We start from the raw sequence: 26,090 nt of genomic DNA, 5'->3' as shown, positions 1-26,090 counted from the left end.
CAACCTGTCACATTTTTTCTGGACACAGTTGCAACCTTATCAGTTTTGAAATAATCTGCCTTATCCAAAACCCCAAAGAAAAGAAGTAAAAACAGCACAATTGTGGGTGCTTTAGGTCTTCCAATGACAAAGCCCTATACAACAGCAATATCTTTCACATTGGAACACTGCACAATTAAACATTAATTCTTACTGTAAAATTGACCATTTATGTTCTAGGCACAGATCTGATGTGTTACTCCACGCGTAAGGTTGTGTGATGGTTTCAAAATTGCCACAGGCTATGCAGATTGTTAAATGCTTGCCTGACACATTTCTGTATATCTATGAGCAGTCTCTCCTGCCATCTACTGTTATGGAATTGTCAGAACAACTGTCACTTCCTTACACACACACTCACACACACACACACACACACACACACACACACACACACACACAAAATCAGACAGCAACATACATCATGTGAAAATGAAAGTACAGCTTCTTTAAAGTCTATGTTTTATGCATCAGTATATAATAAAAATCATCAGTCCCTTATCAGGTTTTCGATTGTGAACCACAGCACAAAATAACAGACTTTTGTTACCCACACTGTAAAAAATATTACTATGATCTACAAAATTTTTTTGGTGAAGCATTTTTACACTTAAAAAAATTGAGTAAATTTGAAAGCTGTGAAATCATTGAAATATACTTTAAAAGTTAAATAAATGTGACTAAAAAAATTCAGTAGATTTAAATAATGAAATGAACTGATATCATAAATAAAATTGAGTAAATATAATTAAAATCCCTAAACAATAGTAATTTGATAGTAAATCAAAAACACTAAAAATAATTTTAATTTAAGGGTAGATTTAATTTACATGCTGTATATACAAATGTCCTATATTTAACTCTTTACTGTAAAGTAAACTGTATTTACCATTCAGTCCATGAGTACAAAAAACAAAATGAAAAACACCACCATATCATTTTAAACATTTATTTGTAAAATTTGATCATGACTACAATTAAAAAAAATTTAATACAAATTTCAGCCACTGAACTCAAAAATTACAAAGTTATACATTAATACATTTATATGCCACATTAGACCAGTGACATGTCATTAACTAACCTGGCATACTTTAAAAATGACAACATTGAAAAAATTTACATTTTAGCTACTGGGGACTAACAAACATACAAAATTCATCAACCTTTTGGCCTTACAAAACTTAACTGGCATAAAGCGGAGTACAATTTAAACCTTACATTAGATAACACCCATCCAAAAGACATTTTAACAATTATACAACACATGGATGATGGACAACAATCTATGTAATCAAGTAATTTTTTAGTGTCTGTACCTTGGTTGAAAGTTTAAGTGGATTCAGCTCCAGGAAAAGTTTTTGGAAGACCTCTAAAGTATATTTAATGTTCTTGGGGTATCGCAGGTCCAAGGCATATGTCAATCCCATAAGATAGCAGCAGGCTCTGCTAAAATCACAGAGTTTGTTGAGGACAACAACACCCTCAATCGCAATGCCTACATCGGTGACTGACCCATCTTTCTGAAGCAGGTAGATCTTCAGCACTTCCTCTGCTAATTCATCTTGAACACAAATAGGTTGATCAGCAACATCCTGAAGACACAAATATAAAGAATAACAGGTTAGAGCTAATATTCATGGCAATTACAAAGGAAAAAATGTACACACATAAACGTGACTGACTAAAAACATTACAGTTTAAAAACATCTTGCTGAATTCTTCATCATTTCTTTGAGTCATAAGAATGACAGACAATTAATTGATTTGAAATGTGAGTGCTTTACAACTTTTGTACTTTGCACTTATACAGAGACACTAATAATGTAGACTTTTTACACGCAGTAATATTGTAGTTTGGACAATTAAGTTACGACATGATGTGAACTCACCCTGAGAGACAGCGTTCTTTTAACGGACCATGACACTACAGCCCACCGGGATTTGTCCCATTAACGTTATCTCTTACATCAGTCTAGTTAACTTACAATTGCTGGACTAACTTAGTCGTTATTTTCTGCGTTTAACTTTCTCACACGTGACTTTATATGCCCACCACCCAAGTAAATAACAATGACGAAACATACTCAATTTATTTAGTCGATGCAAAATACAAAAAAATTTGATTGGAAGTTAGTAATCGTTTTGGTCTTTAAGACTAAGAAATTTAATTGCATCATTCACAAATATTTTAATTTAAATGTACCAAAAACATTAAATATATATAAAAAATATAATTTGTTGGTTAAATGCTTATTTTTCTTAATAAAATATACTTAATTATTTAAGTAAATATAATTTTTAAAAATCTCTGGGATTTTTACCGATTAATTTTGGTCATTCCAATTTAAATAATCTCTTAAATGATATTTAGAGATTTTATTGAGTTAATACAAGTATTTATTTTTGTGATATTTACAAAGCCACTGAATAATTTTTTACAGTGCATGTCCCCAATTTCACTTTAGTAATTTTCTCATTTTTCCCTTCAAATTAAAAAAAAAAATTCCTCAATTTAAACATTTGATGTGTTTTCTATATTCGATAAAATATGGATTTATGGAATTTTCCAATCATTGCATTGTCACTTGTCTAGGAGTGGAGCATGCCAGGTTGGTTCTCGAGGGAGCCAACTGTGCAGATTGCGCTCGCATGACACTTGCTCCCAAAGAGCACTCTTTGAGGAGGGTGCTTCCGCTGCTCGTGGTACTGTCCCAGCTTTAACCAAGGCAAAATGTCATTTAAGGGCCTGGGGCTCACAAGCGGGCCTCACAGAGGGATTGGAGATGGGCTCATCCCATTCGCCTCCCTCATCTGCCTGGTCCAGCGACCGATTGCAAGGTTCGGAAGCATGCCTTTCAACAGTTTCTTCCTTTTGTGTGGTGCCTTTCTTTCTCTAAAGAGTTCTGCCTTTCTTCCTCTAAAGAGGGGGGGTGGGGGGGTGGAGGTCTGTGAGCCTCCTAAACCTACCCCTCAGGCAGAGGAGATCCTAGAGGTTGTGATCCATAATTTTGCCAGCGCTCAAAGCCCAAGCACTGCCCACCAAGCCCCTGAGAACCACCTTGCCGCTGGTAGGCAAAGCCTATGCTTCAGTGGGTCAGGCCACAGACTGTCTGCACACTATGGCTGTGCTGCATGCCTATCAGGCTGATCTGCTGTGGGAGCTAGACGTTGGAGATGTCTCGAGTGGTCAGCAGGTCCGTGAGCTCCACTGTGCTATAGACCTAGGGCTACCATAGAGACTGCTAATAGCCACCCTTGTTTCTACTCAGACATATTTGGCTCACACTGTCAGATCTTTCCGACAGGGATAGGGCTGTCCTCCTGGACGCCCCGCTGGTGCCGATCAGTCTATTCACCGACGCTGTTAATGCGGTTGTCAACAGGTTTCAGGAGGCCAAGAAGCAGTCAGCTGCATTCCAGCGGTTCCTCCCATGACGCCCCCCTTGGGGCTACTCAGCGAACGTAGCCCCCACCACAAGCCAGGCTTTGAGAGATGCAAAAACAGAGTGTTGCAATACACACTCATTTCCCTGTGTTATTTTTGAGTTAGATTTGACACAGATTTATCATGTTTGCCTTTATTATATATGTTTGTTTATTATATCAATCCATTTAAATTATTGTGCATTCCGTGCATGACAATGACAAGTTACTTTGCCTACATCATGGATGGAGCAGGTGAGAATAGACAGCATGCCACAATTCACACCTCAAATGAGACTGAAACTTCCCTTGATTAATTACCTGACAGAACTAATAAGCACGACCATGGTCACACTTGGGGATTGACTTTGTGACGGACTTACCGCAGTTGGAGGGGTACACCTGCATTGTTGTGGTGGGGACCGGTTCTCCAAGGCCTGCTGCGTCGTCCCCTTCCGTGGCCACCTACTGCACTAGAGACCGCCGAAGCCCTCTTCCACCATGTATTTCGGAACTTCGGTCTTCCCGAGGAGACAGTCTCAGACCGTGGCTCCCAGTTCACTTCACATGTGTGTGGGGCGTTCTTTCGGTTCCTGGGAGTATCAGTGGGACGGTACTTGCGGTCCTATTGCCACCAGGACCAAACAGATATGAGCCGATTCATTCCCTGGGTGGAGTATGCGTAAAACTTCCTGCATCAGGACACTACCGGCCTCACACCCTTCCAGTGCAAGCTAGGGTTCCAACCTTCACTGTTCCCGCGGTCAGACGAGCCTTCTCAGGTACCTGCGGTTGACTACTGCTTCAGGGAGAGTGTAAGGGTGTGAGAGTCTGCACACACCCAACTACGACGGGCCCTGAGGGAGACACTGAGACACACTGATGCGAGGTGGCTGGAACCCCGGCTTACCAGCCCGGGGGATTTGGTATGGCTGTCTACCAAGGACCTAGAGCTTCGGCCCCCCTTCCGGAAGTTGAGCCCTTTAAGTTTGTGAGGTGGATTAATGAGGTGGCTGTAGCTTCCCCCCCGATATCGGATACACCCAACTTTCAATGTGTCGCTCCTCAAGCCATACGTGCCGCCGACCGCCGGATCCTCCTCCACTGGAAATCCTGGAATTCTGGTGGTGTAGACCACCAAAAATAAAAATAAGATGCAACAAGTTTAATGTGTTAAAAAATTTGTGTGTATTCTAAAAATCTTACATGTAATAACGCGGAAGTCTCATGAGCATTGTTTTTAATTGTTTGTTGTCATTTCTCAATTTTTTATTTCCCTCCTCCATTTCTTTTAGCTTCTTCTGTGTGTCTGTCAAATTTGTACTTATACATATGTGATACTCATCAACAATCATTTGGGCAAAATTTCTCTGTGGTTCGGGAATCACTGTCCTTTTCTTTTGGCCAATTTGAAAATTTAGTTCAGCTCATCAGATTGCTTTTGTGTTGTTTTGCAGCGTTCAACTTTATAACCATTCACACACATTTTTGTTAAGCTTATGAACACAATAATGGCCAATTAGAGGCTTTTAGATTATTTAGTAGTGGAAACGCAGGAGTTGAGTGCACTGACCACTCAGAAAATATTTTTATTTTCTATTAATCGACAACAATAACTATTACAATAATGAGCAATAATCAAGGATTTTAATATAATTTGCAACCCTATTAGTTTAAAAAGATTGTATGTACAATTTATATACAGTTTTAAAGATTCTTTAGTTTAATAAACTATTTCCAATTTAATGAATAAATTGGTTAAATTAGTATTTTACATTATACAACAAGGTGTGATTATCGAAATTGCCTGACACATTTTAAAAAAGGCCCTGGAAATCAGTTCAAGGAGGCAAATATTGCCACTTATTGGAAAAGTTAATTTTTGACTCTGATCTAGACTAATAGTAAAGACCACTGATCTAGACTAATAGTAAAGGAGTCTATAGTTTGAAGCTGTCTCTCTCTTTGTGATTGAAACTATACAGGAAAATAAAAAAATATCTACATGTCTTGGAAGGGGAAACTTTCCAGAGTGACACTAATGAGGTAAGTCCTAAGTAAGAAAATAAATCAGACATTTACAAAGTAAATGTTTCAGAAGTTGTTGTGGTATTGTAAATTGTGATCGTGAATTGTAGATGTGATAAAATTGATAAAGCCCAATTAAATCTTTATCCACATCTTTATCTTTATCCACCTTGAAATGGACTGTTTTTTTTCTCCCTCTTTTGTACATTTCCTTTTAGTTTTTTTTTTAAAATGTCTTCCATCTGTCACTAAGAAATTTGGATATGGGATTACCAAAGGCTATTCTTGTGAATTTTGTAAACGAATGTACTGCCATCTTTTGTGATATGTCACACTACCATGAAAGGAAAGGACAGTCACAATCATTAAACCAGGGCCACAATGGGTTCTAAAATTTGAGAGGGGCCGGGCCAGTACAGTAACAGTGTAGTGGAGGTGAAGAGAGTTTCTGATAGGGTGATGAACGTGAAGCTGGAAGTTGAAGGGATGATGATAAATGTCATCAGTGCCTATGCTCCACAAGTCGGCTGTGAGATGGAGGAGAAGGAAAGATTCTGGAGTGAATTAGATGAAGTGGTGGATGGTGTACCTAGAAATGAACGATTGGTGATTGGTGCAGACTTTAATGGACATGTAGGTGAAGGGAACAGAGGTGATGAGGAGGGTTTGGGTAGGTATGGCCTAAAGGAGAGGAATGTGGAAGGGCAGATGGTGGTAGACTTTGCTAAAAGGATGAAAATGGCAGTGGTGAATAAGTATTTTAAGAAGAAGGATGATCATAGGGTGACCTACAAGAGTGGAGGAAGGTGCACACAGGTGGATTATGTTCTATGTAGGAGATGCAACCTGAAGGAGATTGGAGACTGTAAGGTGTTGGCGGGGGACAGTGTAGCTAGACAGCATCGGATGGTGGTCTGTAGGATGGTTTTGGAGGTGAAGAAGAAGAGGAGGAGAGTAAGGACTGAAACAAGAATAAGATGGTGGAAACTGAAGGAGGAAGAGTGTAGTGTGAGGTTCAGGGAGGAGGTCAGACAGAGGCTCGGTGGTGGTGAAGAGGTGCTGGATGATTGGGCAACTACTGCAGGAGTGATAAGGGAGGCAGCTAGAAAAGTACTTGGTGTGACATCGGGAAATAGAAAGGAAGACAAAGAGACGTGGTGGTGGAATGAGGAAGTGCAGGAGAGCATAAGGGGAAAGAGGTTAACAAAACAGAAGTGGGATCGACACGGTGATGAGAAAAGTAGGCAGGAGTACAAGGAGATAGGTAAAGAGCAGGTAAAGAGGCATGTGGCAAAAGCCAAGGAAAAGGCATACAAGGAGCTGTATGAGAGGTTGAACACTAAGGAAGGTGAAAAGGATTTGTACCGATTGGTCAGGCAGAGGGACCAAGCTGGGAAGGATGTGTTGCAAGTAAGAGCAATAAATGATGGAGATAGAAATGTGTTGACTAGTGAGGAGAGTGTGTTAAGGAAAAGGGGGGGGGAGTATTTTGAGCAGCTGATGAACGAGGAAAATGAGAGAGAGAGAAGGTTGGATGATGTGGAGCTAGTGAAGCAGGAAGTGGATAGAATTAGTAAGGAGGAAGTGAGAGCAGCGATTAAGAGGATGAAGAGTGGAAAGTTGGTTAGACCAGATGACATACCGGTAGAATCATGGAGATGTTCAGGAAAGATGGCAGTGGAGTTTTTAACCAGATTGTTTAACAAGATTCTGGAAGGTGAGAGGATGCCTGAGGAATGGAGAAGGAGTTTGCTGGTACCGATCTTTAAGCTTAAGGGAGATGTGCAGACCTGCAGTAACTACAGGGGAATTAAGTTGATCAGTCACACCATGAAGTTATGGGAAAGAGTAGTGGAAGCTCGGCTGAGAGAAGAGGTGACCATCTGTGAGCAACAGTATGGTTTCATGCCGAGGAAGAGCACCACAGATGCCTTATTTGCTTGGAGAATGTTGATGGAGAAGTATAGAGAAGGACAGAAGGAATTGCATTGTCTATTTGTGGATTTAGAGAAAGCGTACGACAGAGTGCCAAGAGAGGAGTTGTGGTATTGTATGAGGAAGTCAGGTGTGTCAGAGAAGTATGTGAGGGTGGTGCAGGACATGTATGAGGACAGTGTGACAGCAGTGAAGTGTGCAGTAGGAACGACAGACTGGTTAAAGGTGAAGGTTGGACTGCATAAAGGATTGGCCCTGAGCCCTTTCCTGTTTGCAGTGGTAATGGACAGGTTGACGGACGAGGTCAGACAGGAGTCTCCCTGGACTATGATGTTTGCGGATGATATTGTGATTTGTGGTGAGAGTAGTGAGCAGGTTGAGAAGAGCCTGGAGAGGTGGAGGTATGCGCTGGAGAGAAGAGGAATGAAAGTCAGTAGGAGTAAGACAGAGTACATGTGTGTAAATGAGAGGGAGGGCAGTGGAGTGGTGCGGTTGCAGGGAGAAGAGGTGGAGAAGGTGGAGGAGTTTAGGTACCTGGAGTCAACAGTGCAAAGTAATGGAGAGTGTGATAGAGAAGTGAAGAAAATCGTGCAGGCAGGGTGGTGTGGGTGGAGAAGAGTGACAGGAGTGATTTGTGATAGTAGGGTATCTGCAAGAATGAAAGGGAAAGTTTCGAGGTCTGTGGTGAGACCTGCGATGTTGTATGGATTAGAGACAGTGACATTGAGTAGAAGGCAGAGGGCGGAGCTGGAGGTAGCAGAGCTGAAGATGTTAAGGTTTTCGTTGGGAGTGACGAGGAAAGACAGGATTAGAAATGAGTTTATCAGAGGGACAGCCCATGTTGGACGTTTTGGTGACAAGGTGAGGGAGTCAAGATTGAGATGGTTTGGACATGTGCAGAGGAGGGACATGAGTTATATTGGTAGGAAAATGCTGAGGATGGAGCCACCAGGAAGGAGGAAAAGAGGAAGACCGAGGAGGAGGTTCATGGATGTGGTGAGGGAAGATGTAGAGGACAGGGTGGTATGGAGACAGATGATCCGCTGTGGCGACCCCTAATGGGAGCAGCCGAAAGAAGAAGAAGAGGAAGACATTAGAGATTTGGCCTGTAACATGTAGTAAAGCAGGAATATTCATAGCTCATTTTACAAATCGTATTCCAAATGCATTAATTAAATTAATAATTAATTTATTAAATTTCAGTTGAGCAGGTTCAGTTCAGCAGAAAAACACAAATTCATTTTCGTGAAGTGACAACTTGTTGATCTTTTATTTTTTTTGCCAGTGCATCAATAAACACAGCAGTTTCAGTAGGGACAGTGTTGTTAAACTCCTTATTTTGCCAGTTCATCAAAGTCTGGAGTAAGTTTTGTTGTGGCAATTCTCAGGTTAGATCCGAGGTGTTGGTCAGTTAACCTGGATCTGTGTTGCCCACTCCGTATTAAACACTCGGCGCTCACTATCCACTTTTCTTTTCTTTGATAAGCTCATTTTTGCAGAAGTGCTCATAAGAGAAGGGACATGCCCCCCGCAGTTTTTATAAAAAGTAAATTCGTCCCCCTCACTTTTTTTTTTTTAGTGGAGAGTGTGTGTTCGCGACATGTTGAGATTTTAATGGAGCAATGTGTATAAATGCAGAGTGATTTAAAATTCAAAGAGTCAAGATAGTCTATACATGACGTTTACGTATTCATGGCAATCAGTCACTCACTTGTCACGTCATCATCACGCGCCCTAGTACTGTAGCTCGAGTCGCAGCCGCGGTCCAACATTCGGTTCCGATGAGCTCAAAGCGGCAAAAAACGCTTCACTCCTTTTTTTTTTTTTTTACAAAAAAGTCAAGTAGTGTAAGTTGCATATGGTATCCGAATTGTGTTGCTCTTGTTGAATAATTAGCAAGTTTTAAAGGATTATAAGGAAAAATAGCTGCTTGGACAAACGTTCACTTTTTTCTGTGTATTTTCCTTAAAATCTTTTATAACGTCTTTTGTTTTAACAAGTGTGATATCAAAACCCTTCAAATAAGAATAAAGATAATGTTGAACTGAGATTTTACAGCATGTTTAACTCTGTGTGTCACGGTATGTACACGGAGAGACGAGGACACGAATAGTAACATTAAAGATGTGATTTTAATAATAAGAAGCAGGTAAATCACACATACATACAACGTAGTAAAGACGATAACCGACAATCAGTGAAGACAGTGGTGATGAGTATAAATAGAGTCCAGGTGAACAGACAGGTGGATGACGGGGTGCAAAGGATGATGGATAATGTAGTCCGGAAAATGAGGGTAGATGACAGGGAAAACGTTACAGTATGCTGATAGGAACGATCTTTATTTTATGGCGTGCTCTTTCATTATTGCACTAATTTTACGTTTTGGCAGTTTTAAGTAGCTTTATATATTGAGATATATGTTCGCTTTAACACTGTGTAAAAAGCTACTACTTTTAAACAAACCAGCCAGGAAGCTTAAAATAAGTGACACTAAATGTGTATTTCATCTCATTGTATAATTGATATCGGGTCTTGACATGTTGAGTTAAATACATATTTTGTTTCAAAAGTTTGTTTTGAATTACTTGTTTTATTCCTGAAACATGGACTGTAGAATAGAACAAAATGAAGTATTATTTGAATGTGCAAGTATCCATTACTGTGTGCCATGTACTGTGCATACACAAAATACAATTTGAAATATGTAAACAATATACTCTTAGTACCATTATAAGGACATTCTCGTACTTTATACTCAAAAAGGTACACATTACTACCTTAGAGAACCAATGTGTACCTTAATGTACAACTATACATTTTTGGGGTAAATGAGGTACAAAGATGGGTACTGTCCCAGTGGCAAGCTGTTGTATTTCTTTATTTCTGTTTTATAATCCTCTAAATTATAAAGCAAAAAAAATATGATTAAAAATAAAACCTGTCAATTGTGTAAGGGTTAACTAAAAAAAAAAAAAAAAAAAACAGGTAACACTAGACATTTCGTCCCCCCCACTTTTGAAATGATGGCTACGCCCCTGCCTGGTGGACTTGAAGGGTTATGGTCCAGAGGAGTGGTATTGGGTGGGCAGGCAGGACATTCTGGACTCGGCTCTCCTGGAGGTAGTAATTGCTACCACTGTATACAGGGCAGCCTATATCCGAAGAAATACAGGTAAACACAGTGGTGGGTGGTTAGGGCCAGCAAAGCCTTCTCTGCTGGCCTAAACACTATCAGAAGCACTGACCTACATTTACAACTTGAATTCTAATATTTTTTTCATGAAATTGTATTAATTTATTCCCAACAGTTTATTTCGGTGGCCGAAAAGTGCAAACACAAATCAGAAAACAAAATACCAAACGCGAAAACAAAATAAAAAACGCGAAAACAAAATAACAAATGCGGAACAAAATAACAAATGCGAAAAAAAAACAAAAAACAAATCTGTAAACACAACGACAATTTGGACAAACCGGAGAAGGTAGGTATAGTTTGTGAATGGAACACTTACCGATCATTGGATGAGACACCTGTCATTCAAGATATACAGGAAGTACAACAGACTTTTTTTTTGTATTTATTATTTTTTTTATTAAGCAATTAGCCATGTACAAACAAGCTGGCAATAACAGAACAATTTACATTACAATACACAGAACAGGTGCATGAAAATACACATATTTAGGTTAAAGAGGGGAAAAAATAGATGAATAATTTTTTTTTATAATAATAAAATTAAATTAAAAAAGGATAAAAATAAACAGGGCTATGGTTTATTTTGTAAATTATATTTTTCTATAAAGGACAAAAGATTCATTGCATTTTTCTTTTTAATCACTTTAAGGGCTTTTGTAAAAGAAATAAACTCATTATAAAATGCCAAAAAACTTTGGTTTTACTTTCAAGTATTTCGAATTTGTGATGTATTAATGTGTGCAGCACGTGTTTTGCTGATGCTATTCTGGGCCAAGTAAAATGGTTCTGGTTAAAGAAACAGACCCATTCATAATATTCTCTATGGTAAAAGGTACAGCAGTATAGACTTTGCAGGCCCTGGGCAGATTAGATTGACAAGACAGCACATAGAGGCTGAATTCTGATTGTACAAAAAATCCAACATCCACATACACGTACTGGAAGCAGTGCAGCCAAGAGAAATGCTACGAAATAAAGAGAATAAACTACGGTGGCCGAGAAGTGCAAAACACATTAACAAATCCGAAAACAAATTAACAAATCCAAAAACAAATTAACAAATCCAAAAACAGATTAACAAATCCAAAAACAAATTAACAAATCCAAAAACAGATTAACAAATCCAAAAACAAATTAACAAATCCAAAAACAAATCAACAAATCCAAAAACAAATTAACAAATTCAAAAACAAAACAACAAATCCAAAAACACATTAACAAATCCGAAAACAAATTAACAAATCAGAAAACACTAACAAATCCAAAAACAAAATAACAAATCCGAAAACAAATTAACAAATCCAAAAACAAATTAACAAATCCGAAAACAAATTAACAAATCCGAAAACAAATTGGAAAAGGTAGGTATAGTTTGTGAATGGAAACTTACCGATGATTGGACGAGACACCTGTCATCCAAAATATACAGGAAGTACAACATTTTTTCCACCTTTATTTATTTATTTATTTATTTATTTATTTATTTATTTATTTATTTATGTTTTTATTAAGCAATTAACCATATACAAACAACATGGCAATAACATGTACAATTTACATTACAATACACAGAACAGATGCATGAAAATACAAATATATACACATACATAAATACAATTTATAATAATAATAATAATAAAATTAAAGTAAAAAAAGGATAAAAATAAACAGGGCTATGGTTTATTCTGTAAATCATATTTTTCTATAAAGGACAAAAGATTCATTGCATTTTTCTTGTTTACTGTTTAACTGCACACTGCCATAAGCATTTCACTGCATGTCGTACCCTGTATGTATGTGTATGTGACAAATAAAATTTGATTTGATTTGATTTCTTTCTAATCACTTTTAGGGCTGTTGTGAACGAAATAAACTCATTCTAAAATGCAAAAAAAAAAAAACGTTGGTTTCAAGTATTTCGATTTTATATATTAAATTTTCCCATCAGAAGTATATTATTAAAAAGAAAGTCGTCTCTGTTATTGTTTATCACCGTTTGGGTTCCTTGGTGGTCTAGTGGTTAGAATTTGGTGCTCCTGGCGCGGCCCGGGTTCGATTCTCGGTCAGGGAACCGAACCCAGCCATTAGAGTTGAACAAACAGTGCCGGTCCCAAGCCCGGATAAATGGGTAGGGTTGCGTTAGGAAGGTCATCCAGCATAAAACATGTGCCAAATCGTACAATTTCTTAGATCTTTATGTCATGATATACTGCAGCATCTCCAACATCACTGCATATGAATTTCCTTCCTCAAAGTATCTTTGAATTAATACCAGTTTCTCCTTGCTTGCCAATGTTTATTTCTGTTATTTTTTATATTTATACTATGCACTAATCCAAATAATATAAATAAGTTTAAAGTAAACGGACAATTTTACAGAGGTACAAGAAACAAAGGTATAAGATTTCATACTTCCTGTATATTTTGAATGACAGGTGTCTTGTTCAATCATCTGTAAGTTTCCATTCACAAACTACCTACCTTTTCCGGTTTGTCTGAATCATTGCACGAAACATTTTTACCATTGCTTACACACAAAATCTTTTCATGTCACACAATTTTTGAAACCTCTCACTCAAAGTGCAAAACTACATGCCAAATCTTAAAAACCACAAGCTATTTCTGAGCCTTTGACTCAGTCTTCAAATGCATAAAACACTTTTTTCAAAACACTACACACAATTCTCTACCAAAAACACAAAGATCTATCAGGAAGTGACTTGCTTTCCTTTTCCAAACACAACCAATCAAAATGCTACACTTAGTCACCAGGTCACACAGACACATCTGCAAACACTAATTGCTTAATTGATCGAAGGGGAAGGGGACAGGGAAGAGAAAGAGGAAGAGGAAGAATAGGACGAGGGCAAATAAGAGAAGAAAGGAGAGCCATCTCTTATGAGATTAGGGCAACCCTTGTTGATCATGTCCAGCCCAACTTGAGTCGATTTACAGTGGCGTCCATAACCTACAGAAATCAGAACAAGTATGCAACTATGTAATGACTATTTTAGCATTATAGTAATGTACTTTAAAATACGTATGACTGCATAGTATTGCAATGTATTAAACATTTGTAACTCCAAGCCATCCATTTACTACACTGCATTGAATGAATGAGGTTGGTTATCATGCTGTACTACATTTTTTTGTAAATGGCTTACAGATCCAATGCTGGACACATACTGTGTTTGAATTCTGTACAGAGTGGAAAGGCTAAGACATCATCGAGGACGAGGACGCTTGTTTACAGATGTACAAGAGACTGCAATTATAAATATAGTTTTGGCCAACAATGCAATTAGGATTCGAGAGCTAAGAGAGCATATCTTGAGTATTGACAGCATATTTAACAACATCAATGCTGTAAGCCTGTCGACCATACAACGCATCCTCCAACGGCAACAAGTGATGATGAAACAACTTTACAAGGTGCCATTTGAGAGAAACTCTGACAGAGTCAAGAATCTGCAACATGACTTTGTAGAGGTATGTATGCAACACTACTTCCAGTACTTTAGACACACCATATTTACTCATCTGTATATCATTTTGTCTGTTACAGAGAGTATTGGAGATGGATGCCCATGTAATACGTCATTAATTTATTTAAGTGGATCAGGTTGGCTTCAACCTCACCAAAACCAGGCGCCGTGGACGAAATGTAATAGGACAGAGGGCAATTACCAATGTCCCTGGACAGCGTGAGGGTAATATAACCATGTGTGCTGCCATCACTCAAAACGGGGTCCTCCATCACAATGCCACACTAGGTCCATTCAACACCGGCCAAATACTCACTTTTCTGGATGCAATTCACACAATGCTTGTCCCTGATCCAGATCAGGCGCCTGCTAGGTTTGTGGTTATATGGGACAATGTTAGTTTTCACTGGGCTGTTCTGGTCCAAAACTGGTTTGCCACCCATCCACAATTTGTAGTTTTGTACCTACCCCTATATTCACCTTTTCTAAATCCCATAGAGGAATTCTTCTCAGCCTGGCACTGGAAAGTGTATGATCACCAACCTTCGGCCCGCATGCCACTTCTCCAGGCAATGGAGGACGCATGTGGGGACAATGTTAGTTGCCTCTGTTCAAAGTTGGATACACCATGCTAGGAGATACTTCCCTTGATGTTTGGCAAGAGAAAACGTAGCTTGTGATGTGGACGAAGAATTGTGGCCAGACCCAGCTCGGAGAAGAGATGAAGCTTAGCACTGGGGACTGCACCCCCCCTCCCCCCTGCCAATTCCTGGACCGGGAGCCCACACACAATTTACTGTATTCTACTGTAAAGAATATACTTTTGGTTTGCATTTTTATTGTTTTGTTGTATGCTAATGTATACAACAGTAATTTTTGGCCTAATACATATTTTCTGTTTCTACATTGCATTACTTTCACTGTAGAACATTGTATGAAATTGTATGAAATTGTATGGCCTATAAAAGACCAAAGAGCTTTAGATTTAGAACAGCAATGTTTACATGGTATATCCAGAAATTAATTATTATGAAAGAAGTGTTTTCCATTTGATGCAAATGCTTCATTTTGACTTGTGTTTATGGCATTTTGAATGCAGTGTTGCATTTTGAAGGAGATGTGAGCTATTTTGCATTTTGTGTGTGCAGTTTTGAGAATTGTGTGTAGAGTTTTGAAAAAAGGAGATTTGGTTTTGGAAACGTGTGTAAGCAATTGGTAAAAACTGTAACAAATCCAAAAAAACCCAACGACAAGCCAGGCAAACCGGAAAAGGTAGGTATAGTTTGCGAATAAAAAGTTACAGATCATTGGACGAGACACCTGTCACTCACCTGTATATCTTGACTGACAGGTGTCTTCTCCAATGATGTGTAAGTTTCCATTCGCAAACTATACCTACTTTTTCCGGTTTGTCTGGCTTGTCGTTGTGTTTTTTTTTTTATTTGTTAATGTGTTTTTGAATTGTTCATTTGTTTTCGGATTTGTTCATTTGTTTTTGGATTTGTTCATTTGTTTTTGGATTTGGTAATCTGTTTTCGGATTTGTTATATTGTTTTTGGATTTGTTAGTGTTTTCTAATTTGTTAATTTGTTTTCGGATTTGTTAGTGTTTTTGGATTTGTTGTTTTGTTTTTGAATTTGTTAATTTGTTTTCGGATTTGTTGATTTGTTTTTGGATTTGTTAATTTGTTTTTGGATTTGGTAATCTGTTTTCGGATTTGTTATATTGTTTTTGGATTTGTTAGTGTTTTCTAATTTGTTAATTTGTTTTCGGATTTGTTAGTGTTTTTGGATTTGTTGTTTTGTTTTTGTTTTTGAATTTGTTAATTTGTTTTCGGATTTGTTGATTTGTTTTTGGATTTGTTAATTTGTTTTTGGATTTGTTAATTTGTTTTTGGATTTGGTAATCTGTTTTTGGATTTGTTAATTTGTTTTCGGATTTGTTAATGTGTTTTGCACTTCTCGGCCACCGTAATAAAGGGATTAAAAACAGAAAAAAATATTCAATCGGTTCACTCCAAGCAGAATCTGTATTTTAAATTTCCCTCTGTATTATTAACATTTTAAAATGTTTGAACAGAGTCTTGTACTTGCCATCAAGTCACAGCCAATCATACAATCATATTTTATTATATGACTTTGTCTAAATGTTGGCCCTATTAAACAAAAGGAAAATAGAAATTGGATTAAAAAATTAAAGTATTTTTGCAAGATATTTTAAAATGTTTGCTGCATGGCTAAACAAAGGCCTGTGCTACTTGTGGGAGGAAAAAAAGAGTCAAAGTCAAAAGGGGCAGATTTACAATGTGTTTGAGTCAATCTCTTCTTACCTTTCATTCATGACTAGATGCGAAGTGTAATTTAACAAACCGTTTTTGCTGGTGGCTGATTAGGGGGTATAAGAACTTTAGGACTGTGTAAAGGACATTAGACAGTGTGATTATTGACCCTTGTCTTTTCTTTGAGGCTCACGTGAATAATATTACAGTATGAACTTCTGTACCATTATGATCTCCTACTGAGTTTAAAAGGTGCTATTTGTTGATACCTCAAATAATGAAGACTACAGCAGGGGGCAGATCTTTCTCTTATAAAGATCCACAGTTATTGAACGGCCTTCCAATTAGTGTTCGGGACTCAGACACAGTTTCAGTGTTCAAGTCGAGGCTGGAAACATATATATTTAGTCAAGTCTTTTATCAGTATATTTTTCTTAGGTAAAGGAGCAGATCTAGAGAGATCATGGATATAGAATGTTTGGTGAACTGGGATATTTGTATGCTGTCGTCCCCTCACTCTCACACGTTTACTCAGGTTTGTTGACGGTGGTGTGGTGGATCGTCTCTTATCCCAGAGATCCCTCATGTCTGTGTTACCTTCTGGTTCTCCCTTTTATTTATGCTGCCATAGCGAGTCTTGCCAGAGTCCCCAACTACACAGTGTCCTTAGTTCCAGTGACCACTGTTCCTGCCCCTTTTCCCTCCACGGATCTTCCCACTTTCTCCAGGCCTGCCTCTGGATAGTGTCCTCTTCGATTGGAGGCCACTCTGCAGCTGAGGACAGTTTCTCATCAACGCCTTGGGTGGTTCCATGAAATTTCGGGATAAGAACGGGAGCTTTGAGGATAGATTTGGACTGTAGTTAAAGTAAGCAGTCTCCTACACTGACTCAGGACTACAGTTTGCTTACGATTACCTTCACTGTACCCCAAAACATCATATATCTGCAATAAATGAACATTCGGTGCAACCCAGATGAGGATTGGTTCCCTCTTGAGTCTGGTTCCTCTCAAGGTTTCTTTCTTATGCCATCTCGGGGAGTTTTTCCTTGCCACGGTCGCCACCAGCTTGCTCATTAGGGACAAACTTACGCTTACAAAGAACAATCTTATTAATTTTTATCACCACATTATCTGTGTTAAGCTGCTTTGAAACAATGTTCATTGTTAAAAGCAGTATACAAATAAAAAAGAATTAAATTGAAATTAATGTTGGTGACTCATAAAGCACAGCCATTAGGGTTGCACAAGCCAGTGCACTCTTTGTGCAAGTCCCAAGCCCGGATAATTGGGGAGGGTTGCTTAAGGAAGGGGATCCAGTGTAAAACTTGTCCCAAATCAAATATGTGGATCACAAATCAGAAATTCATACCGGATCGGTCGAGGCCTGGGTTACCAACGATCGCCACAGGTATTGTTAGCCAACAGGGTAACAGGGTGGAAATTGGGCTACTGTTGGCCGGAGGAGGAGAAGGAGAGGAGGAAGATGTCTACAGAGACAGCAGGAAAAGGAGAAGTGTAGGAGAGTGGAAGTCAGGGTGGGCACTTTAAATGTTGGTACTATGACTGGTTAAGGGAGAGAGGTAGCTGATATGATGGAGAGGAGAAAGGTAGATATGATGATCCTGAAGGAAGAGTACAGTAAAAGTGTAGTGGAGGTAAAGGAAGTTTCTGAAGCTGGAAGTTGAAGGGGTGATGATAAATGTTATCAGTGCCTATGCTCCACAAGTGGGTTGTGAGATGGAGGTGAAGGAGTGAGTTAGGAATGAAAGATTGGTGATTGGGGCAGAATTAAATGCATGTAGGTGAAGGGAACAGAGGTGATGAGGAGGTGATGGGTTGGAGAATGTAAGGTGTTGGCAGGGGACTGTGTAGCTAGAGAGCATCAGATGGTGGTCTGTAGGATGGTTTTGGAGGTGAAGAAGAAGGCTCAGTGGTGGTAAAGAGGTGCTGGATGATTGGTCAACTACTGCAGAAGTGATAAGGGATACAGCTAGAAAGATACTTTGTGTGACATCTGGAAATAGAAAGAAAAACAAAGAGAGGTGGTGGTGGTGGAATGAGAAAGTGCTTAAAAAGAAAGAGGTTTGCAAAACAGAATTGGGATTGACACAGAGATGAGAAAAGTAGACAGGAGTACAAGGATTACAAGTACAATAAGTACTTGTACTTGTACAAAGCAGTACAATAATAAAGTATGGAGATGGAAATATGTTGACTAGTGAGGAGAGTATGTTACAGAGATGGATGGACTATTTTCGAGCAGCCAATGAACAAGGAAAATGAGAGCGAAAGAGAAGGTTGGATGGTGTGGAGATTGTGAAGCAGAAAGATTAGTAGAAGGATTAGTAAGGAGGAGGTTAGAGCAGCAATTAAGAGTAAAAAGTCGGTTGGACCAGATGACATACAGGAAGAAGCAAGGAGATGTTTAGGAGAGATTGCAGTGGAGTTTTTAACCAGGTTGTTCAACAAGATTTTGGAAGGTGAGCGGATGCCTCGGGATTGGAGAAGGAGTGTGCTAGTAACGATCTTTAAGAATAAGGAAGATGTGCAAACCTGCAGTAACTACAGGGGAATTAAGCTGATCAGTCACACCATAAAGTTGTGGGAAAGAGTAGTGGAAGCCAGGCTGAGGAAGAGGTGACCATCTGTGAGCAACAGTATGGTTTCATAGAGAAAGAGCACTAAAGATGCAATATTTGTTTTGAGAATGTTGATGGAGAAGTATAGGGAAGGTCAGAAGGAGTTGCATTGTGTGTTTGTGGATTTAGAGAAAGCATTGGACAGGGTGCCAAGAGAGGAGTTGTGGTATTGTATGAGGAAGTCAGGTGTGTCAGAGAAGTATGTAATTTGGTGCAAAACATGAATGAGGACAGTGTGACAGCAGTGAAGTGTGCAGTAGGAGCGACAGACTGGTTCAAGGTGGAGGTTTGACTGCATCAAGAATCAGCTCTGAGCCCTTTCCTGTTTGCAGTGATGACAGATTGACGGACGAGGTCAGACAGGAGTTTCCGTGGACTAAGATGTTTGCGGATGATATTGTGATTTGTGGTTAGAGAAGGGAGCAGGTTGAGAAGAGCTGGAGGTATGCGCTGGAAAGAAGGAGAATGAAAGTCAGTAGGAGTAACACAGAGTACATGTCTGTGAATGAGAGGGAGGGCAGTGGAGTGGTGTGGTTGCAGGAGAAGAGGTGGAGAAGGTGGAGGAGTTCAGGTACCTGGGATCAACAGTGCAAAGTAACGCAGAGTGTGTTAAAAAGTGAAGAAAAGAGTGCAGGAGAAGAGTGGCTGGAGTGATTTGTGATAGGAGGGCATCTGCAAGAGTGAAAGGGTAAGTTTATAAGACTGTGGGTGAGACCTGCTATGTTGTATGGTTTAAAGAAAGTGGCAATAACTAAAAGAGAGGAGATGGAGCTGGTGGTAGCAGAGCTGAAGATGTTTAGGTTTTCGTTGGGAGTGACGAGAATGGACAGGATTAGAAATGAGTTTATTATAGGGACAATGTATGTAGGACGTTTTAAAGATAAGGTGAGGGAGGTGAGATTGAGATGGTTTGGATTTTTGCAGAGGGACATGGGGTATATTGGTAGGAGAATGCTGAGGATGAAGCCACCAGGAAGAAGGAAAAGAGGAGGTTTGGATGGATGTGGTGAGGAAAGACATGCAGGTAGTTAGTTTGAAAGAGGAAGATGTAGAGGACAGGGGGGTATGGAGACGGATGATCTGCTGTGGCGACCCCTAATGGGAGAAACTGAAATAAGAAGAAGAACAATGGGCAGTAAACAGAAAACTTTTTCACAAAACGTTCAAGGTGCTTTGATGTAATTGTGGCTCTGAGTTTCTATTGTTTAAAAAAACACAGGGAATCAGTAAAGTAAAATGAGACAATGTGAACTGGGCAAATAATATCTGTTGTGGAGAATTCTGCCTCCCAATCCTTCTTCCCTGAGCCAGCAAGCTTATTTTTTATTTTTTTTATTTTTTTATTTGTATAGCGCTTTTAACAATGAACATTGTCTCAAAGCAGCTTTACACAGATAATGCGGTGATTAAAAATGAATATGTTCTTTATGAGTAAGTTTGTCCCTGATGAGCAAGCCGGTGGCGACTGGCGACTGTGGCAAGGAAAAACTCCCCGAGATGGCATAAGGAAGAAACCTTGAGAGGAACCAGACTCAAGAGGGAACCCATCCTCATCTGGGTTACACCGAATGTCCATTTGTGGCAGGTATACAATGTTGCGGGGTGCAGTGATGATGATCAAAAGCGAAATGAAATCCTTATCACAGACATATATTCCAGGTTACCAAAAGAAGAGTTTTTTTTTATTTTTGATAAACACTATGCAAACTGTATTATAACCAGTGTTGTGCTAGTTACTAAGAAATAGTAACTAGTTACAGTAGCTAGTTACTTCATTCAAAAAGTAGCTCAATTACTTTGTTGATTACTTACACCAAAAAGTAATGCGTTACTGTTAAAAGTAACTTTTTAGTTACTTTTTTGAAGAACGTTCTTTAATGTTCCCTTGAATGCCCTTTTATGCGTCATGGTCTATACAAACACAAAACTGACTTAAACACAAAGTAATTTTTAAACACTATTTTATTTAAGTCAGACCAGCACAACTGAATATATCACAAGGATTTCTGAAATAAATAACAAAACAAGCTGAATAATATATTCAGAATCAAAAACTAAAGTGGCTTCTGCATCATAAAAGCTGTTGTATTAAGCCCTTAAAAATGTTCCTTTCACAGCTTAAGTATGAAAACTGTTAACAATGTACAACATAACACCAGGTTAGCTTCTAGCTTCATCAAAGCATGGAGTTTCTGGAGATGCTTCGAACAGATTGGAGTTGCTGTTTATCGCAGTAGATACGACCTTCGAACCAGAAAGACACAGCTTACATTTGACTAAAATGTTTTTGTCTTTATGCTCAACTAAAGTGAAATAATGAGCATATTTCCACTTTGAAAAACTCGTCTTGCTCTTGCCTTGACTCGCCATTACTGCCGCACATACTTGAATAAACTGAAACATGCCCACGGTGCGTCTTCTTCGTGTTTACAGTGGTTGGCATCCACTAATCCTACAATGCGTCGCTGCTGTAAACAGGTTAAGCTGTAGGCTACACTTCAGCCAAAATTAATTCATTTAAAAAAGTAACGGACAACGCACCATACAGTAACAGTAATGGAGTTATTTTATTTAAAAAGTAATGCGTTACAGTATTAGTTACTGTCAAAAGTAACTGCGTTACAGTAACATGTTACTAGTAACGTGTTATTGCTAACACTGTCGTACGCGTTCTCTAAATCCAAAAAAACACAATTGCAACTCCTTCTGACCTTCTCTATACTTCTCCATCAACATTCTCAAAGCAAATAATGCATCTGTGGTGCTCTTCCTTGGCATGAAACCATACTGTTGCTCACAGATGGTCACCTCTTCTGTCAGCCTGGCTTCCACTACTCTTTCCCATAACTTTATGGTGTGACTGATCAACTTTATTCCCCTGTAGTTACTGCAGGTCTGCACATCTCCCTTATGCTTAAAGATTGGTACCAGCACACTCCTTCCCCATTCCTCAGGCATCCTCTCACCATCCAAAATCTTGTTAAACAATTTATTTAAAAACCGGTATGCCATCTGGTCCAACCGACTTTCCACTTTTCATCCTCTTAATCGCTGCTCTCACTTCCTCCTTACTAATCCTATCCACTTCCTGCTTCACCGTATCCACGTCATCCAACCTTTTCTCTTTCTCATTTTCCTCGTTCATCAGCTGCTCAAAGTACTCCCTCAATCTTCTCAACACACTCTCCTCACTAGTAAACACATTTCCATCTCCATTCTTTTTTGCTCTAACTTGCAGCTCATCCTTCCCAGCTCGGTCCCTCTGCCTAGCTAATCAGGATAAATCCTTTTCCTTCCTTAGTGTCCAACTTCACATACAGATCCTCATATGCCTTTTCTTTCTTTCCCTCTTTACCTGCTGATGCATCTCCATTACTCCTGCCTACTTTTCTCATTTCTCTGTCGATACCATATCTGTTTTGCCAACATTTTTCTCCTTATGCTTTCCTGCACTTCCTTATTCCACCACCACCACATCACTTTGTCTTCCTTTCTATTTCCAGATTTCACACTAAGTACTTTTCTTGCTGTCTCCCTTATTACTCTGCAGTAGTTGCCCAGTCATCCTGCACCTCTTCAGCACCACCGAGCCCCTGTCTGAGCTCTTCCATGAATCTTACACTACAGTCTTCCTCCTTCAGTTTCCACCATCTTATACTTGGCTACACTGTCCCCTGCCAACACCTTACAGTCTCCAATCTACTTCAGGTTGCATCTCCTACATAGAAAATAGTCCACCTGTGTGCACCTTCCTACACTCAACCATAGCTCCTCCTTCTTCTTAAAATACGTATTCACCACTGCCATTTTCATCCTTTTAGCAAAATCTACCACCATCTGCCCTTCCACATTCCTCTCCTTAAAGCCATACCTACTCATCACCTCCTCATCACCTCTGTTCCCTTCACCTACATGGCTATTAAAGTCTACCCCAATCACCAATCGTTCATTCCTAGGTACACCTTCTACCACTTCATCTAACTCACTCCAGAATTTTTCCTTCTCCCCCATCTCACAACCCACTTGTGGAGCATGGGCACTGATGACACCCCTACACCATTTATTTTTCCACCCACACCATAAAGGACAGTTTAAACCCATCTCCATTGTTCCTGGCCTTACTCCCCTTCCACTTGGCCTCCTGAACACACAACATATCTACCTTTCTGCTCTCCATCATATGAGCTATCTCTCTCCCTTTACCAGTCATAGTACCAACATTTAAAGTACCAACCCTAACCTCCACTTTCCTACACATTTCCTTTTCCCGCTGTCTCTGTAGACGCCATCCTCCTCTCTTTCTCCTCCTACAGCCAACAGTAGCCTAATTTCCACCAGTGCCCTGTTGGCTAACAATACCTGTGGCGGTCGTTGGTAACCCAGGCCTCGACCAGTATGAATTTCTGATTCGTGATCCACATATTTGATTTGGCACATGTTTTCCGCTGGATGCCCTTTATAATGCAACCCTTCCCATTTATCCGGGCTTGGAACCGGCACTAAGAGTGCACTGGCTTGTGCAACCCTAATGGCTGGGTTAATTCATTACTGCACTTAAGTAGCTTTTTTAAGTATCTGTACTTTACTGAAGTATTTCCATTTGGAAAGACTTTAACTTCACTACATTTTAAAGTCAAATATCTTTTACTCAAAAACATTTTGCAAATCGGTCGTTCCTTAACTGGTCAAGCACGCAACAAGCCACCAATCAATGCTCTGTTGTTTTGATTGCCGCTTGGTGGTATCTATTTAGCACCAACATCCAGTTCAGCATTAGTTCAACAACAAGCAGAACATGTTGAGTAATAAAAGAAGCTCCTGACTGTAACTCGCCACAACACCCGTGGCATTATTTATGCTATTTTTAAAGTAGTTAAAAAGAAGGTTTTGGGCTCATGATAATTTTAATAGATGTTAATCAGATTTTGACTAATTAATATAATTCTGTTAAAAGTTTGGTGTGCTAAGAGTTACATTAGATTATTTCCACATAAACTGAGTTGATTAAGAAAGAAACTTGTGACCAAAATAATAATAGGACCTTATAGCCAAAATACGTAAACCATAGTACTTTGGATACTCAGGTACATTTGAAAGCAAATACTTTTGTACTTTTACTTAAGTGAAAGTTTAAAGGGGGCACTTTTACTTTTAATGGAGTAATATTTTAACTAATGTATTTCTATTTTAACTCAACTACATGGTTTGTGTACTTTGTCCACCACTACATTATAGACATAATGCTCAGCACATGAACCAGGTAAAGTTGTGCTCTTTTTTGTGCCAAGTTAAAGGGAAATGATGTGTAGGATTGTGTCCTTTTGTGTGTGTGTGTTGATAGGAATGGATAGGTTGGTGGGTACTTACGTTTAGTAATTACACATTTATTTAGTTTACACTGTTTTCATGCATTTTTATGTAAACAGAATAGGCCTATTTACAGATGTAATTATTACATAATTATTGTCCTTCATTTTCAATGACACGACATTTATCAAAACCTCCATGACTAATTCCTTATACACTTCCACATTTGTTTATAAACTGGTGGGAATTAAAATGGTCATTTATGACATGAGATTGAAATGTAAAAGCTGTAGAGAAGGGAATTAAAAAAAATATTTGAAAGTTGAAGTTTTACACAAATCTCTCTTTTCACTTTAAAAAATTGGATTATAACTCAAGCTGTTTATGTTGCTTCATATTCTTGTATTGAGCTTGTTAACAAGTCTCAGAATACTTTCTATACTAAGAATACTAAGTATAAAAAATAATAGTCTGTTGGTCTTTAAAAAATATGCATGACCAAGAAAATCTAGGCGTTTTGAATGTCATCGCATTAACACAGTAATTGAGAGAACATTTTCATAAAAATCTTGATTAATCAGGTGGTATAATGAGTAAAATTTATTTAATATACCTGTTTTTAATGTATACATTTGTGCCTACTTGGATAGCCTTGTCTCAGAACATGCAGAAATGCCAGAATTTACATGTCTGAGACAGCGATTTACAAAGACACCAAAAGATGTAGAATATGCTCCAAGCTTTTCTTAGTGAGAAAAAACTTTAGAAATTATGATTTTGTTCTTAAATGAGCAGTTTGCGGCTTGTGCTGTTTTTTTCACAAGGCAGGAATGTAATGCTTTCAGTTTTGCATTTACATTTGCAGAATAAGTGTATAAAGCCTTGTTCAGCGAATTTATTATTTATTACATGTATTAAATGCAAGTTAATGATTTTGAGTGACAGTAGAATTTTAAACAAATAAAAATAATTTATATTTAATAAGAATATTGTGTGCTTCTGAACATACTCAGGGAAAATACTATAATGTAGTATTGCACAATTAATCTGCAATGCACCAATTTTTATGTTGTTTGTGTTTAAATGTTGAATGTTCCAAACCAGTGTAAAAATTTCATAGAAATTTATAGTTTTTAAAAGTCTCTATGATGGAAGGATTTTAAGACTTACACTTTCTTTTTGGATTTAAACCATTAAAAATGTATACTAAGCTTCTCAGGATAAAACACAGGATAGTTCTGAAATGTATTTTTATAAATATTTAGAGCATATTCTACATCTTTTAGTGTCTTTGTGAATGTTCTGAACCAATAGACTTTTAGTAATCACTTGTTTAGAACGTTGTAACAATTCAAGTTAAAGTTACTGCAAGTCTTTAAAGGCAGAATTTTACTGCTTTAAAAAATAAAAATTAAAATTAAGACAAAAACAACCACAAGAGCAATATTCTGACATGATCTGTGGCATAATTGTACATACATTGTATGTTTAGAAATAAAGGTTTCTGTTTCCTTTCTTGTATTTTCTTTTTTGCATTCGAGTTCTCTTGCATTTTGTTTTGTTTTTTTAATACATCTAACAAAAATCTAAAGAGAAAATGTATTTACAATCTTAATAAACATTTAGTTATAAATTTGCTTAATTTTAACATTGGGAAATACATTTAATCATAGTAATTTCATAAAGATGTTTATTTAATAAAATAAGTAATCAATAAAGTGGACCAATATTAAATTATTTTACAATAGAAAA

General features: G+C 38.3%; 1 protein-coding gene and 1 long non-coding RNA gene across 2 annotated transcripts in view; one reads left to right on the top strand and one right to left on the bottom strand.

The window, feature by feature from the left end:
* Positions 1–26,090, top strand: part of LOC310741419 — a 355,923-nt gene that overhangs the window by 195,278 nt on the left and 134,555 nt on the right. Inside the window, exon 2 of the long non-coding RNA XR_014537934.1 lies at positions 7,741–7,867. This is a non-coding gene — a long non-coding RNA (uncharacterized lncRNA). The remainder of the gene's footprint in view (positions 1–7,740; positions 7,868–26,090) is intronic.
* The window catches only part of LOC310741310 (uncharacterized protein), a 180,113-nt gene that overhangs the window by 38,334 nt on the left and 115,689 nt on the right, over positions 1–26,090 (bottom strand). The window lies entirely within an intron of this gene.

This window comes from Silurus aristotelis (assembly GCF_946808225.1).
Source record: "Silurus aristotelis genome assembly, chromosome: 18".
Lineage (NCBI taxonomy): Eukaryota > Metazoa > Chordata > Actinopteri > Siluriformes > Siluridae > Silurus > Silurus aristotelis.
The sequence above is the reverse complement of the archived record's forward strand: the minus strand, read 5'-3'. Positions and strand labels throughout refer to the sequence as shown.